Here is an 18,568-nt window from a genome sequence, read left to right on the forward strand (position 1 = left end):
GATCCCCCCTCTCCCTACTTCTCTGCTTTGTATCAACACCATTAACACTGTAGCACTGTTTGAGCTACTCATTGGCCAAACAGTTCCAGTATGCTCTGTAGCCTCATGCTTTGCTCACCATTCGATTCCTCCAGTACCACCCCATTGCCATTGGCAGCCAATATTGTGGTTGCATGGTAGACAACATGTGGGGTGTTGAGTGCCCGAAACACCATTTGCCTTTTGTGACCTCACACTCAAGGGGTTCCTTGTTAGCTTTCAGCCAAAACTTTCTTCAAAAAAGCAGGCCCACTATCTCCTGCCACTACGAGCTGTTGTTGTTCTTCAGCTGAAAAAACGTAATTTAATGGTTATGTTAAGGTAGAAATATTACTCAAATTAATACCTTCTGTCACCTCGGCTGCTTCAGACAATGGTACTGCAAGTGGCTCTTACAGGTCATTTGTCATCTGTATTAAAATTGTCATCAATGTTGGAGCACAATCCTTTGCGTTGCTGGCTCATGGTTCTCATCCTATCTTTTTAATAGAAAACAGTTTGTGTCTGTATCAGGCTTACCACATCACATGTCATTCAAAATATGAAACCATCAGACAAGGGGTGCCCAGGGCTCTATTTTAGGTCCCTTGTTGTTCCTATTATATATTAATGACCTTCCATATGGAGTGTCACAAAATGCAAATTTTGTCTTATTTGCAGATGATACAAGTGTCGGTATAAAAAACATTACCCGTGATCTCACTGAGCACTCAGCTAATGAAATATTTGTAAATGGATTGTCACTGAATTTTGACAAGACCCAGGACATACAGTTTGGTACCTCATAAAGAATACCTCACCCTATAAGTATAATGTATTCAAACAATGAAATTAAAACAGTAGACAGTGTCAAATTTTTAGGGCTACAAATTGACCACAACCTAAACTGGAAAACCCACACTCTAGACTTAATTAAATGCCTTAGTTCAGCTACATTTGCAGTACTCATGGTAGCAGAAATAGGTGATTTAAAAATGAAGAAGTTAGTTTATATGGCCTACTTCCATTCACTAATTAGTTATGGAATCATCTTTTGGGGAAACTCCTCTCACAAAGAGAACATTTTCAAAATTAAGAAACGAGTCATTAGAATTATATCTGGTGTCAGCCCATATCATCACGCAGAGACTTCTTTAAGGAATCTGGTATCCTAACTGCTACTCAGTAGATATACTCACTGATGGCCTTTGTCATTTCCAACAAGTCTCTTTTTACACAAAATTGTGCAAAACATGATTATAATACCAGAACCAAAAACAATCTGTATAAGGACTATAAAAGCTTAACATTAGTGCAAAAAGGAGTCAAATACATGGGTACTCATATATTCAATAACTTACCAGAGCACATCAAAGTTCTTGTAAGTGATAAAGGTCCGTTTCAGAGTAAATTAAAGAACTTCCTGTTGGCCAATTCCTTCTACTCCATCAATGAATATCTTCACAAGGATTATAGCTCGTAATTCTGTCTGCATTAGAATTGTACATTATCCATGTATCTAAGTAAAAAAAAAAATTTAAAATAGCCTTTGACTCTTTCCACATACCAGAGACTCCTCTCCAAGGGATCCATGGAAAACGATAAATGTAATGTAAAGGCACAGTTCCATGCAGAACAGTCTTACTGGCCTATACTCACACTGACCTTGGCAACCTATTTAACATTTGCTTAAGAAACTGCCCAGGAGCTGGGGTTTCAGTATGGTAATGGGAGCCAACCTGTATTTTGTCAACTTCCACGCTACTGCTCTGCGTCGAAGTAGATTCCAAACCACTGCCACACATAATGGGAAATCTGAAAGTGTGCTGTTGAGCTGGGACATGTGGGAGCTGTGTTTCCTCATGCCTTGTAGGCTGGTGACATGTATTGCTTGTAACTCAGCTTGTTGAGATTTATGGTTGGGTGTCTACTCCCATAAAAGGCAATCAGAAATTTCCTTTGGATAGTCTGAAAGATCTGCAAATTTTGTAATGTGCGATTCGAGATCTGTATTTTTGGAGTCTTCAGTAATTTAACCTCACTGTGGTTGAATAACGCACAAGCTGTGTTGCAGCCACTCATCACAAGTATAAGAACATGTGGTGGAGAACACTTCTCGACTGCACTTCCTGGACAGTAGAGGAGCTGTACCTCTCCCTGGTTTGAGAAAATATACAATGCAGAGAGTTTTGAGACCTAGGTTTATGATCAGAAAGTCAACATCTTCCCCCACAATTCCGACATTCTTATGAGCCGAAGCCAGGGATTCTGCCATCCACACTATCAATGCATCTGTATCAGCTACCTGCTTGGAGGCGATTCCATTTTCATTGCGTTTTGCCATCAGCATGGTAATGTGATTTGGTTCTTATTATCGAACTGAAACCCCACAGCTCCAAAGAGGCTTTTTCAGCTTATATCTTGCAAATGCAAGACAGATGGCCAAAGTCAGTGTAGGAGTCGGCGAGCAGGAATGTTCTGCACAAAACTAAGTCAGCAATGTGACGGGTCGTGCTACAGTACCACTGTCTGAAGCAGTACAGGCAACAGAATGTACTAATTTGTGTATTATTTTTTATAACATGTACTATTTTCCACATTCTAGAGGCTGAGAGTGGGCATTTCTGACATTTTCACAGAGGTGCCAAAAAATCACAGCTTCTCAGTGCTGCTCTAGCAGCGACACTGCACGACAAAAAATCAAACCGCACTCCGAAAAATGACACCTGACTAGCGCATTTTCGAAGAAATTTTCTATGCTTTAATTGTGTATCGAGTGGCCATTTTCAAAAAATGCATAGTTTTCGAGATATAAACAAGAAACTGAGAAACAGTGCTAAAATTCTGAGTTTTTTTAGTTTTTCTTTGAGAAGCCAAACCCCTAAAACGCAGCAAACATAAAATTCAGATTCAGCGCCCCAAGAAAAACATAGAACGCAGCTTCTGCAATTTTGTTATGGGAAAAGCACTATTTGACTGGACTATAAGGCACGCAATGCGAGAAATACCACGAGACGCTCTTGAGGTATGCACTTTCATTTTCCATCCTTACTGTGCTGTATACGTCAGGTTGGGATCAGAGATCCTGTCTTGTAAGTTGACTGCATTCTCTTCAGTATGTTGAAAGTATTCTTCCAAACGTTGTTCACACTCAAAAAAGAAACAAACATCAAAGATGTTGACAGTATTCCATACCCTTTGCTCCTTATGCACCCATCTCCCTACCTTATGGCTCCTACTCTTGTGACCATCCCCACCCACTGCAAGACTTGCTGGATGCACCCACCTGTTCCAGCCCTGTAACTGACAAAACATGTACTATCAAAGGGAGAGCCACCTGTGAAACGACATGTCGTATACCAGCCGTTATGTAAACACTGTTCAGCATTTTTCATCGGCATGACTACCACCAAGTTATCAGTCAGAATGAATGGGCATTGGCAGAGGGTGGTTACTAGCACACAATATCTTGTTTCACAGCATGCTCTGTAACATGACAGTCATGACCTCGGTGTTTGTTTCACCACACGCACCATCTGGATTCTTCCCCCAGACACCAGTTTCTCAGAACTCTGCAGGTGGGCACTACCATTCCACCAACCACCTGGCCTTAATTTATGTTAATTCCTTCCATCTCAGCATTTCTTCACAGTAACTACTCCTTTCTTCACTCCATTTTAGTTTTCTACATCTTTCATTTTGCGACCTGTCTATTTTTTGCCATCCCACTCCACATCTGTTGCGTACAATGCACTTAGCTCTTCACTCTTATTAACCCTTAAATGCACAGTGTAGCTGCTCAGCTACAAACCATTCCTCTTCGATTCATAGCGCATGAGATGTTTTCGTTTGTGTACATTTTCAGTTCAACACATAGTACAAGAAAACTACAACAGATGGCACTACAAGGCTGCTACAATTAATATTTTGTACAGTTGTGTCACTGCTGTATCGCACGTTTTGTTTGCGAAAAAGGAAGCCCAGAGAGTGTATTTGTACGCCAATAACCTTGTTTAAAACATTTTTGAGACATGAGTAAGGTATGTGGAAACTATTTAAATCATAATATGTTTATATTCTGACGTATAAATACTGTTTGTAGCTAACCAGCTACGATGTGCATTTACCATATTTCAGAACACAACCTAACATGACAAGAAGTGATCACGAGAAAGATATATTAGAGTGCGTGGAGATCCCTTTATGCAGTGGAGATAGTTTGGACTCATCATCTGATGACTCTTCACAAGACTCAAATTACTTTATGCAAGAATATGAAGATTCTGGCAATAGCAGTAATAATGATAGACGAAGTGTAGGAACACTGCAGACTTCACAAAGCTTACAATCTACTCCTGGGACAGTGCTACCTACATCTTCCAGGAATAGTGCACCGATAATATCACCATATAGTAAAAGAAATAATCAGGAATCTGCAAATACTAACAATGAATCAGATTTCACATGTACAAGTGTGCCAAAGAAATGTTTTTTGAAACAATTGTTGGTAATTTCCAAGAATGACTGCCTATCAAAATCGAAGGGGTCAAAACGATACATATCGAACGTGCGATAGTAAATCGATTATGGAAGTCTCGTGGCGGGCATTATGATCAATTATTTGTGATCGTCATTTTTATCATTTTTCCGTTGTTCATTTAGTTTGTGTACATTGCATTCGCGTCGTAATTATTTGTGATTTGATTGGGGAAATCCACACAGTTTCTGTCGATAGTGAGTGTAATGCCTGCTGTTTCTCACGTTTCTCTGGGGATTGTATGACACTGGAAACTCTAATTCCATGCTTATCCAGCATAGACAAATGCCTGACTTTTTGCCGCAAATATGGACTTCTGGCGGACAAGGAAAGGAGCGACTGTGTTGACTGTGGTGCTGCTAATCTGTAAAACTTTCATTGCGGACTTTGCGGAAAGCAAACCAGCATCACGAAAAATTCGTGATTTAAGTCCTCCAAATTATCCATTCCGACGAGCGTAATTCTTGTGTCGTGCTGGATTCGAGATTACACGTAGCAAGCCACAGCATCAGAAACTGAGTTATCCGCAAATAACGCATGTGACTATTTCGGGTTTCGCCGAGAAGTCTGTTACATGGTAGTGACAAATGATAGTGTGCCTTCCCTCGTCCGGCAGATGTCCATTATTGCGACAAAAGGTCAAGCATTTGTTTATGCTGGATATGCATGGAATTAGAGTTTTCCATGTCAGACAATCCGCAGAAGAAACGTGAGAAACAGCACACATTACACTCGCTATCGACAGAATCCGAATGGGTTTCCCAATCAAATCACAAATAATTATGGCGCGAATGTAATGTACACAAACTAAATGAATAAAATTGTAGAAGTAGACGAATCGTATTGCTAGATGAAAGAAAGTGAAATAGATCATATCTGGGCATTTGGTGGGATAGGAAGAGAGTCCCGAAAGTGTTTCATTGTGAGGGTATTGTCCCAAGACAAGGTGACTTTAGTGGGTCTCATAAAACACTTCATACTGCCCAGAACAAACTCATCACAGACGGGTTTCTGTCGCACAAGACTGTAAAAGCTGAAGGGTTCAACCATGAATTCGTGAATCATTCTGTGGAATTCGTCTCTTCGGATGACGCCAGTGTCCGCACCCAGAATATTGAGCAGCTGTGGAAGTCTTTCCTCTCCCCATGAACCATGGACCTTGCCGTTGGTGGGGAGGCTTGCGTGCCTCAGTGATACAGATAGCCATACCGTAGGTGCAACCACAACGGAGGGGTATCTGTTGAGAGGCCAGACAAACGCGTGGTTCCTGAAGAGGGGCAGCAGCCTTTTCAGTAGTTGCAGGGGCAACAGTCTGGGTGATTGACTGATCTGGCCTTGTAACACTAACCAAAATGGCCTTGCTGTTCTGGTACTGCGAACGGCTGAAAGCAAGGGGAAACTACAGCCATAATTTTTCCCAAGGGCATGAAGCTTTACTGTATGGTTAAATGATGATGGCGCCCTCTTGGGTAAAATATTCCAGAGGTAAAATAGTCCCCCATTCGATCTCCGGGCGGGGACTACTCAAGAGGACGTCATTATCAGGAGAAAGAAAACTGGAGTTCTACGGATCGGAGCGTGGAATGTCAGATCCCTTAATCAGGCAGGTAGGTTAGAAAAATTAAAAAGGGAAATGGATAGGTTAAAGTTAGATATAGTGGGAATAAGTGAAGTTCAGTGGCAGGAGGAACAAGACTTTTGGTCAGGTGAATACAGGGTTATAAATACAAAGTAAAATAGGGGTAATGCAGGAGTAGGTTTAATAATGAATGAAAAAATAGGAGTGCATGTAAGCTACTACAAACAGCATAGTGAATGCATTATTGTGGCCAAGATAGACACAAAGCCCACGCCTACTACAATACTACAAGTTTATATGCCAACTAGCTCTGCAGATGACGAAGAAATTGATGACATGTATGATGAGATAAAAGAAAGTATTCGGGTAGTAAAGGGAGACGAAAATTTAATAGTCATGGGTGACTGGAATTCGAGAGTAGGAAAAGGGAGAGAAGGAAACACAGTAGGTGAATATGGATTGGGGGTAAGAAATGAAAGAGGAAGCCGTCTGGCATGATTTTTTCATAGAGCATAACTTAATCATAGCTAACACTTGGTTCAAGAATCATGAAAGAAGGTTGTATACATGGAAGAACCCTGGAGATACTAAAAGGTATCAAATAGATTATATAATGGTAAGACAGAGATTTAGGAACCAGGTTTTAAATTGTAAGACATTTCCAGGGGCAGATGTGGACTCTGACCACAATCTATTGGTTATGAACTGTCGATTAAAACTGAAGAAACTGCAAAAAGGGCGGGAATTTAAGGAGATGGGACCTGGATAAACTGAAAGAACCAGAGGTTGTACAGAGTTTCAGGGAGAGCATAAGGGAACAATTGATAGGAATGGGGGAAAGAAATACTGCAGAAGAAAAATGGGTAGCTCGAGGGATGAAATAGTGAAGGCAGCAGAGGATCAAATAGGTAAAAAGACGAGGGCTAGTAGAAACCCTTGGGTAACAGAAGAAATATTGAATTTAATTGCTGAAAGGAGAAAATAAAAAACACAGTAAATGAAGCAGGCAAAAAGGAATACAAATGTCTCAAAAATGATATCGACAGTAAGTGCAAAATGGCTAAGCAGGTGTAGCTAGAAGACAAATGTAAGGATGTAGAGGCTTATCTCACTAGGGGTAAGATAGATACTGCCTACAGGAAAATTAAAGAGACCTTTGGAGAAAGGAGAACCACTTGCATGAATATCAAGAGCTTTGATGGAAACCCAGTTCTAAGCAAATAAAGGAAAGCAGAAAGGTGGAAGGAGTATATAGAGGCTCTATACAAGGTTGATGTACTTGAGGACAATATTATGGAAATGGAAGAGGATGTAGATGAAGATGAAATGGGAGATATGATACTGCGTGAAGAGTTTGACAGAGCACTGAAAGACTTGAGTCGAAAAGGCCCCCCCAGAGTAGACAACATTCCATTACAACTACTGACAGCCTTGGGAGAGCCAGTCCTGACAAAACTCTACCATCTGGTGAGCAAGATGTATGAGACAGGCGAAATTCCCTCAGACTTCAAGAAGAATATAATAATTCCAATCGCAAAGAAAGCAGGTGTTGACAGATGTGAAAATTACTATCAGTTTAACAAGTCACAGCTGCAAAATTCTAACACGAATTCTTTACAGACGAATGGAAAAACTGATAGAAACTGACCTCGGGGAAGATCAGTTTGGATTCCGTAGAAATACTGGAACATGTGAGGCAATACAACCCTACGACTTATCTTAGAAGAAAGATTAAGGAAAGGCAAACCTACGTTTCTAGCATTTGTAGACTTAGAGAAAGCTTTTGACAATGTTGATTGGAATACTCTGTTTCAAATTCTGAGGGTGGCAGGGGTAAAATACAGGGAGCGAAAGGCTATTTAAAATTTGTACAGAAAGCAGATGGCAGTTATAAGAGTATAGGGGTATGAAAGGGAAGCAGTGTTTGGGAAGGGAGTGAGACAGGGTTGTAGCCTATCCCTGATGTTATTCAATCTATATATTGAGCAAGGAATAAAGGAAACAAAATAAAAGTTCGGAGTAGGTATTAAAATCCATGGAGAAGAAATAAAAACCTTGCGGTTCGCCGATGACATTGTAATTCTGTCAGAGACAGCAAAGGACTTGGAAGGGCAGGTGAACGGAATGGACAATGTCTTGAAAGGAGGGTATAAACTGAACATCAACAAAAGCAAAACAAGGATAATGGAATGTAGTCGAATTATGTCGGGTGATGCTGGGAGAATTAGATTAGGAAATGATATACTTATAGTAGTAAATGAGTTTTGCTATTTGGGGAGCAAAATAACTGATGATGGTCGAAGTAGAGCGGATATAAAATGTACACTGGCAATGGCAAGGAAAGCGTTTCTGAAGAAGAAATATTTGTTAACATCGAGTATAGATTGAAATGTCAGGAAGTCGTTTCTGAAAGTATTTGTATGGAGTGTAGCCATGTATGGAAGTGAAACGTGGACGATAAATAGTTTAGACAAGAAGAGAATAGAAGCTTTCGAAGTGTGGTGCTACAGAAGAATGCTGAAGGTTACATGGGTAGATCACATAACTAATGAGGAGGTATTGAATAGAATTGGGGAGAAGAGGAGCTTGTGGCACAACTTGACTAGAAGAAGGGATCGGTTGGTAGGAAATGTAGTGAGACATCGAGGGATCACCAATTTAGTATTGGAGTGCAGCATGGAGGGTAAAAATCATAGAGGGAGACCAAGAGAAGAATACGCTAAGCAGATTCAGAAGGATGTAGGCTGCAGTAGGTACTGGGAGATGAAGAAGCTTGCACAGGATAGAGTAGCATGGAGAGCTGCATCAAACCAGTCTCAGGACTGAAGACCACAACAACAACAACAGTGGAAGTCTTTCAAGTCTACCACAAAAAGAGAAGGGCGTCCAGGACAAAGAGACGAACTGTACTTGTTCCAGTACCTATACTCCCACAACTTGTGTTTGCAGGGAAAAGTCGACGCATGCGACACTCTGCCGATATTCCTGCGCGATATTGGCAGAGTTTACCCTGGCTGCAGGAAAAAAAGGAATTGCCCCTGTAGCTTATACATCACACGGACTGTCACAAAACGATGACACCAACGACGAGCAAGGTAAGTCGTCTCCTTTGAATTTACAAGTGCTTCTCTAATGCTTTTCTTTTGTCGTTGCTGTAGTGACAACTTCAAACATACTCATAACACCCGCCACGAGACTTCCATAATCGATTTACTATTGCACGTTTGATATGTATCGTTTGCACCCATCTGACTTCGATAGGCAATCATTCTTGGAAATTACCCAGTTGTTGAGGAATCACACAGGAACAGTTTGCAGAAATATCCCAATAAACCACTAGCTATATCCTGTGATGATGCTAGAAATTTTATTGGTATCTGTATTGGAATGTCTGTTTTACATGTGCCCAACACAAGAGATTATTGGGATACTGTCATTGGTAATAAACTGATTAGCAGCACAATGCCAGTGGGCTAGGTTTGAGCGTATCAGACAAAATCTTCATTTGGACGACAACGGTAGCATGATTCCTAGGGGAGAAAATGGCCATGATAGACTTTTCAAGTTGAGGCCTATAATTGACTAGCTGAAATCTCAATTCCAAACAGTTCCTATTGAAGAATGCCAAATAGGTCACATAAATATGGGAACAAGCTATTCATGGTTAGTGGAATCTCAGGGTTCGCATATGATTTTGAAATTTTCACTGGTGATGAAAACTGCCCTGAGAAAAGATTACCTGGGGAGAAGGATTTAGGAGCCAGTGCAAATATTGTTGTTTGCCTTAGCCAAGCACTGCAAAGAAATGTAAATCATAAACTTTATTGTGACAATTACCACACAACATTACCACTTCTAGTTTATTTAGATAAACAGGGTGTTTATTGTTTAGGAACTGTGAGAAGAAACCGAGTGACAGGTATAATAGGAAAACAAAAACAAGAATAACAATGCCATGTCCTCAATTGATGAAGTTGTACAACAAACATATGAGGGGTGTAGATTTATTAGACAGTATATGGGCAGACATAAAATTCTTATGAGATCTCAGAAATGGTATCTTGGAATATTCTACCATCTGTTAGATATGGGCTTAGTAAATGCATGGATGATGTACAGAAGAGTAGCAGAGTGTAAAGAGAATCAAAAGACTATAAAGCTAAGCAAATTCTGCATTGAGGTTGCTGAATGTTTATGCCATGCTGGGACCACACCACCAAAACATAGGAGACCAAGCAGTAAATTGGAACAACAAATCCAAGCAAAGAAGAGTAGAGGACCAACTGCTCATATTTCACCAAAGGATGTAAGACTGGACCAAGTGGTTTTTTTCCCATCTCACTTGGAAATAAGGCAGAGATGTAAATTTTCTGGATGTAATGGTGTGATGTCTGTCTGCAACAGATATTAACAAGGGAAAGTCCCCATCGCACCCTCCTCAGATTTGGTGGTAAGAGGGACCAGTGGACAGCCCATCAAAACCTGAACACAGATAAAGCATGAAAACAGGAAGAAGGTGTGCTGAACTGTGAGAAAAATAGCAAAATAGAAACAGTGAATAGTCCAAGGACAAGAAGTGCAACATACATCAGTCTGGAATTTATCTGTGTCATGGTGTGATGTCTGTCTGCAACAGTGAGGTGTAAGGAAGAGACCCATAATAAGGGTTGAATCTGCACAACTACTCTATTAGCAGCCAAAAGGAAGTGGCTTTCGAATGGGAACTGCAAATGTTTGATGACAAGGCAACAAGTCAACTGAATCCTCTACTGGAAAACATGTCTGGTGTGTCACATGGCATTAGTGACAGTACGTGTGTCTTTTGACAGGACTCTCTTATCAATGCACCTAATGTGTACGCCTGGTGAGTGAGTGATATATGCCTCCCTGACCAATTTAGGTGTTCGTACAAATGTGAATGTGATCACTCCCAACCAAATGATGAAAACATAACAAATTGTCACATAAGCTGCAACAAATGAATGCAACGGTTTCACAATCATGCAGTTTCTTTGTGCTCTGTCAAAACACCTTTTTAACTTTTTTTGAAGTTGCATTCCATTTTGGAAGTTTTGACTCTTCAATTCCTTTGTTGTAACTAGTTCATACCCATTTATTTGTTGTTTTCATTGCTGTGAGACATCTATGTGGTCTCCTGCCTGCTCTCACTATTCATCACATTTACTTGTGATGTTAATTTATTCCACAACTCATGTATAGTATAACTGCCAAGACTACAGAAAGAGAACAAACATTTCAGTGATGGGACAAACAGTTCATAATGTGGTGAAAAAAAATAAATAAATAAAAATAAATGTCACAATGGAGTTTTGAACATGGTTCTTCTGCTTTGCAGTGCAATGCCATGCCCTTTTAACCACAATGCACAGCTCTTCCACTTCGCTCAGTGTTGGGCAGTTCGCTGTTTCTATTTTTTATTTATTTATTTTCACAGTCCACTACACCTTCTTGCTGTTTCTATGCTCGATCTGTGGTCAGTTTTTGATGGGCTATACACTTGGCCATCTTACCAATAAATCAGAAGGGGTGCGATATGGTGTTTCCCTTGTAAGCTGTATCCAAGTGTAGTTTTATATTAAATGGTTTTGGTAATTAAATTCTTATTTAAGAAATATTTTTATTTAAAAGTCACAAAGATGTAGTAATATAGTTGCTGGACTGTTTTTATCAGGTATTATTGACTGTATGGCCGTTATGTAACCAAATGCAGTAAGATGTCAGGAAAACGTTTTTTGTTAGTAGTTGCTATGGCAGGGTGCTGTGAGTTACTTCTTTCAATGTATTGAAAGAAGCTGTACTTAGACAAGCATCTTTTCATTTAAAAAAGTGTGAGAGCTCCAAAACTCACACTCTATCTTAAATAATGCAGAGTTAAATGTCTTTACACTAATGAACCAAAACATTATGCCCACCTGCTTAACAGCTTGTTGATCCACCTTTGGAATGCAATAAAGTAGCATGCAATAAAGTGCCATGAATTCAAAAAAGCCCTTTATACGTTTTGTGAGGGATTGGCACCAGATACTTCAGCATAGGTCACGCAATTCCCATAAATTACAGGCTGCTGGTTTGAGCACATGGAGCTGGCACCTGATAACATTCCAGATGTGTTTTATCAGGTTCAGATAAGGCAAATTTTGTGGCTAAAATATTGTGAATTCACTATTGTGCTCCTCAAACCACTGTAGCACAATTCTCACCGTGACATGGACAGTTATCCTGCCGGATGATGCCATTCCCATCAGAAAAGGCATCAAGCATGAAGGGATTCAGATGGTTTACAATAACATTCATGTAATCCACAGTTGCCTCTGTGCCTTGATTACACCACACGTCCCACAGAAACCAATGCAAATGTCCCCCATAGCACAGTACTGCCCCCACCAACCTTCATCCACGGTGCAATATGTTTCGAGCAACCGTTCGCCTCGATGACGGCATGTCTGGAAACAATTATCACCCTCATGTACAAGAAATAGGAATAATCTGACACTTCCATTGATCTGTGGTCCAGTCCTGATGATCTAATGCAGTTTTAACTGCCAATGTTGTTGGGTCAACATGAGAACACACAGGGGTCATCTGCTTCAGAGGTCAAAAACGTGTGCCGAATGACATATTCTGAAACACTGGGGCCTCCACTTTCTGTGATGAGACATGCATGTCCAACACCTCTTTGCCTACTCTTATTTTCTCTGTCCTTCAACCATTTTACAAGATGATCACAACAGTAGCACATGAACAGCTGACCAGCTTTGCCATTTTCAAGATGCTCATTCCAGGTGTCAGGCCATAAGAACCTGCCCTTTGAGAAAATCACGTATGTCAGTAGGTTTCCTGCTTTGCAGCCAGTACTGTCGCTGGAATGATTACCCATTTTGTCTCTGCTTAGCTTGCATGCTCGCAGGTCCACCCGGTGGCATTCAATCTGATAGTGGGGGGTAGTCATAATGTTCTGGCTCATCAGTGTATATGAGTATGACATAGGAGTGGTTTAAACTGAGACTGACCCTTGGGCATTTCAGATTTAAATTAAATCCTGCAATAACACTGCATAGCTTTTTATATTGGTATAACTACCAACCAGCTGTCCACCAGGATGAATGGCCACTGCCAAACTGTGGCCAAGGTGCCAAACTGTGGCCAAGAGCAACGTAGATACAACATGCAGCTGAACGTAACATGCTTGAATTCAGTAGCTGCTTCACTATCCAAGCCAGGTGAATCCTCCTCTCAAACACCAGATTTTCTGAGCTGCAGAGATGGGAGTTATCCTTACAACACAGTCTCTGCTCCCATAATTATCCCGGCCTCAGTCTACAGTAACATACTGTTCCCACATCCTCTGTCCTGTCGCCTCCTTCCCATTCTCGTCTCCCACCCTCTTTGTTTGCTGCCCTTTGCCAATACAATTACCCATCTTTCCCTGCTCCTCTCCTTTTTCACTCTGTTTTTCCCCGCACCTTCTGCCCCACAACCTCCTGATACTGTGCCTTTTGGAAGTCTAGTTTCTGCAAACTCTGCCAGACCGCACTGCCTGTTGGCAGTCTAGTCTCTGCAAACTCTGCCAGACAGTGCTCCTCTCTCCACCTAAGCATTGCTCTCTCTTAACCTTTCTCACTCCCTCCAGGCTACTGCTTCTATTTCACATGAAAGCTGCTGCATTCTGGTCTGAGCTGCCAGATTTGGCAGTCATGTGTGTGTGAGGTGTGCTTGCTTATGTAAATGAATGGCGCATCTTTCTTATTATTTTTCTGACATAGGCTGTGGCCAAAAGCTTATATGTAAGTGTCTTTTAATTGCGCCTGTCTGCAACTTAATGTGCCACCTTTATGGTAAGTAGTAATCCATCTTTTCTGAAATTGTAGGTATTTTGAATGGTCAAAAATAATACATTGAAAGAGACCACTGAGTGGCTTGCCTTACCTAATTAAAAATCCATAAACCTCTCCCCCCCCCCCCCCCTCAATATAACAGTTTAAGTAAGGCTCCATCCTAAATACAATCATGTAAAAGCCAGTGCAATAAAGTGCTATTCAAAAATGTTACACTAAAACTTGATCAAAGTGGAACATGTATAGTTTGGAAATCTGCCCAAACAGTACAAGTATTTCAGTCCCGACGCATTCAGTACACTTTTAATATGCTAAATTTTTGTATAAAGCAGAATGTGCCTAACACGGAAATAGAATGCAAATTTTAAGACCTAATTAATAATTCATTTTATAGTTAAAAATATTTTAACAAGATTGCAATCAAGACTGTTTTAAATTTTAATTTTAACTACTTTTATAGATCACTGAATATGTTTTCAAACATTTAAAAAATATTGTATAGTGCAGGAAAGAGCTTATACAATACTACAGTATATATAAGTTATTCATGATTCTACAAGGACACTACTTTTAACACAAACATTGTATAGTCTTGACAATGTCATTACGTGACACAAAACCAAGAAAAGAGGTTTGGTACAGAGCAGCACTGAAGGTGTGGACATCGAACTGTGCCGCTCTGTGCAACAATGAACAAGTTATAAACAGTATCATTACAGCAAAGGAAATGGTTTGCTTGTTAGCACTCTGTTGACATTTCTCATTTTTGTTACTACTGACATGCACAGGCACACACTGGAACACTGTAGCGCACCTACAAACATTCTGCTGCAATCTAAGCAGTATAAAAGGTTTTAACTGGCAAGGTCAAACATTCAGAAGAACTGCATTACTTTATACCAGTTTCAGTCGACTTGTAGCACTTTAAAAAGAGAACATGATGTTGAACAAGAGGTATAAGTCGCAAACACTTACCAAAAACGTTAAAAGACAAATTCTCTGTGTGCAAAATAATATTGCATTTCAAATACAGTAAAACACAATTTTTAATACTTAAAAAGCAAGAATACAATATGGAATGAATGGATGAAAGGACACGGGCAAAGGAAAAGAAAGGTGAAGAAGATGGAAATGAAGAAATTGACAGGATAGAGTGGAAATGGTTTGTAAGTGCATGGTAAAAAACTTACCTTCGCCTGGACTCATGTTGCAGAGTGAGGCACTTAAAGTCACAAAACAGACTGGAAATATTGTTATGGTATATTGATAATTACAAAAGTTGAAGATGGAAATATTGTGTTTATGGCAGCCACAGGATGGCTGCACAGTTTCAAAGCTAGAAAGCTCATCATGTGGAAAGAAGTGTGTGGGGAAGCTAAGGACATGCAGGAAAGTGTAGCAACAGAATTGAAGACAATACTTCCCACCTAACTGCAAATTATGACCCAAAACATGTTCAACGCCAATGAAATGGGGCTGATTTTTTTCATGTGCTGCTTTCAAAATTTCTAGCAATTCAAGCTGAAAAGTGCACCAGTGGAAAAATGTCCAAGGAAAGACTCAGTGTACTGCTGTGTGGACATGTGGTAGTTGTAATGAAGAAGCCACTGTTGATTGGAAAGGCGTCAATACCGCATTGTTTCAAAACAAAGACATCAGTAAGCGTCCATTCACATGGCACAGCAATAAAAAGGTGTGGACGGTGAGTGGTCTTATGGCAAAATGGCTGGAGTCTTTCAATGCCAAAATGATAACAGGAAATCATCAAGTGCTCCTTTTCCTAGACAAATCAACCTACCACCTGAGAGTTAAGTTATCATACTTGAAATTGGCTTTGTTCCCGCCAGGTTCAATCAACTTAACACAATCCATCAACCAGTGGGTTATTTACACATTCAAGTCCAGTTTTAGGTGATTACTGATGAACTCTCTTATTTTAGTGCTGATGAAGCCAAAAGTGCATTTGCTCTTGCACAGTCAGTTTCTATCCTGGATGCAGTAATTTGGATTGGCTTGTCAGCAAGGGAAATAAAGCCCAAAACTGTTAGCAAACGCTTCACCAAAGCAAGGTTTGGAGGTCAAGAACAAGATGCTTCTGCGGCCATCGAAACTCAAAGAAACGCAACATGAATTGCTAATTAATTAAAATGCAAAACTTTTCATGAAGTGCAGATGACTACATTTGAAGTGATGACTTTCTGTCAACTCACTTCACTTTAATTCCAACAACAGATTTAATAGAAATCCACAACACAGAAAATAATTAAGGCAGAAACAACGGAAGAAGAAGAAGGGGAGCAAAATGGAGTCCCTAGGCATGGTGGTGTGAGGATCCCCTCAACATACCTCAGTCCCCTGACACCTCCAATCCTCCCACCACCTCCAACAATTAGCCCCAAAGGAGTGTCCCCTTCATCATCCAGTACCACCCTGGACTGGAACAACTGAATATATTCTTCGCCAGGGCTTTAATTGCCTATTATCATCCCTGAAATGAGGGACATCCAACCCGAGATACTTCCCACACCTCCTAAAGTAGCATTCCATTGCCCGCCCAACTTCCACAATAACCTAGTCCATAATTATGCCACTCCCAATTCCAACTCCTTGCCACAAGGATCATATCCCTGAGTGAGACATAGGTGCAAAACCTGCCCAATCCACCTACCAGCACTTCCTACTCCAGTTCTGTCACAGGTTTTTCCTACCTCATCCGTGGCCAGGCCACAAGTGAAAGCACCCATGTCATTTACCAGCTCTGCTGCAATCATTATAGGGCTTTTTATATTGGTATGACTACCAACCAGTTGTCTACCAGGATGAAAGGCCAACACCAAACTGCAACATATAGCTGAACATCACACACTTGATTTCAGTGGCTGCTTCACTACCTGAGCCATCTGGATCCTTCCCTCCACCATCAGCTTTTCTGAACTGCACAAATGGGAATTACCCTTACAACACATTCTCCACTCTTGTAATTATCCCGGCCTCAACCTATGGTAACATACTCCCACACCCTCCACCCAACAGTTTCCATCTCCTCTGTCCTATCATCTCTTCCCCATTCTCATCTCCCATCCAGTTTATTTGCAGCCCTCTGCCAACACATCTGCCTGTCTTTACCTGCTCCTCTCCTTTTCTGCTCATTTTCTCCCCACCTCCCTGCCCCACAACCTCCTGACATTGCGCCTGTTGGCAGTCTAGTCCCTGCACACTCCTCCAGACAGCGTTCGTCTCTCTCCCCACCTGTACGCTACTATCACTTCCCCTTCTCCGCCCCCTCCAGATTGCTGCTTGCATCCCATGTGATAGTTGCATTCCAGCCTGAGGTGGCAGTCGTTTGTGCGTGAGGGGTGTGTGTGTGTGTGTGTGTGTGTGTGTGTGTGTGTGTGTGTGTGTGTGTCTATTGTACAAAATAAAGTACATGAACATCTACTGTGTAGGAGTGAAGTGATGTAAACATGTGCATAATTTCAAATTTATACTTTTGTACACAATACCTGACAAATTTTATGTAGCCTAGAGAGTTTTGTGTAATCTGGAAACTTGTCCAACTTGGAAAATTATCTTAGTCCCATGTGATTCTGTTCTGAGCAAGTTTTATTGTATAATTTCCATTTCATACAGGCACTATGAACCACATGACCACAGTAATATGCTGCATTCATCTTATTGTTGACACTACCAAATAATGCAATAGTTATAACCTTCTGAAGAAAAGGACAGTAAGTGCCTGGAAATGGTTAAGGAAATAAAAAATATCTTTCATGCAACTTGTTGCTGATTATTTTGATAAAAACAACTACAGCTGCTGAAGATGGATAAAACACTAAATTGGCAGTTGTGCTACCTTACATAACTTACCTCCTTTTACTTACATTATATGTCCCAATTTTTTCTAGAAATCAAAGATAACTGTTACAGAAATATGTGATGTATCTAACAATTTCGGCGAGTGGTGTCATATCTGAACGGCAACTTGGCGCATGTGTGTGTGCATGTGCATGGGTCTTCAGATACTTGAGGAGAATTGATACATGACATGTACTGCATGTGACTGGCTGTGTAAACAGACTGCGACCAGTTGAACATAGTCAGTGTGAGAGGAAACTTCACAGCGCAGTGGAGCTCCAGTTCTGCTACAAATTGGGGAAGACTGCAACGGGGACACATGGAATGTTGGTGCAGGTGTACGGGAGGGAAGCTGTGAGCAGAAAATGTGTTTACGAATGGTTTAAATGCTTCTGTGAAGGGAAGGAAACAACTGAGGATGAGCCATGTTCAGGCCGACCACTGACAAGCAGAACCCCCGCAAAGATCGAGAAAGTGCGATAAACTCTGGCACAAGATCAGCAACAGACTCTCAGATTGATTGCAGAGGTATTGTGCATTAACAAGGGCACAGTGCACACCATCGTCCGCGATGATTTGGGTAAGCAGGGGATCTGCTCCCGATTTGTGCCGCACAATGTGTGTGAGGATGAAGAATGTGATTCGTGCAACGAATGTGATGATGTAAACACAGCCCAGGGCAGTTTTCCGCTAAATTTAGGGGAAAATGAAGCTTCTACATCC

This window comes from Schistocerca piceifrons, chromosome 4, assembly GCF_021461385.2.
Source record: "Schistocerca piceifrons isolate TAMUIC-IGC-003096 chromosome 4, iqSchPice1.1, whole genome shotgun sequence".
NCBI lineage: Eukaryota > Metazoa > Arthropoda > Insecta > Orthoptera > Acrididae > Schistocerca > Schistocerca piceifrons.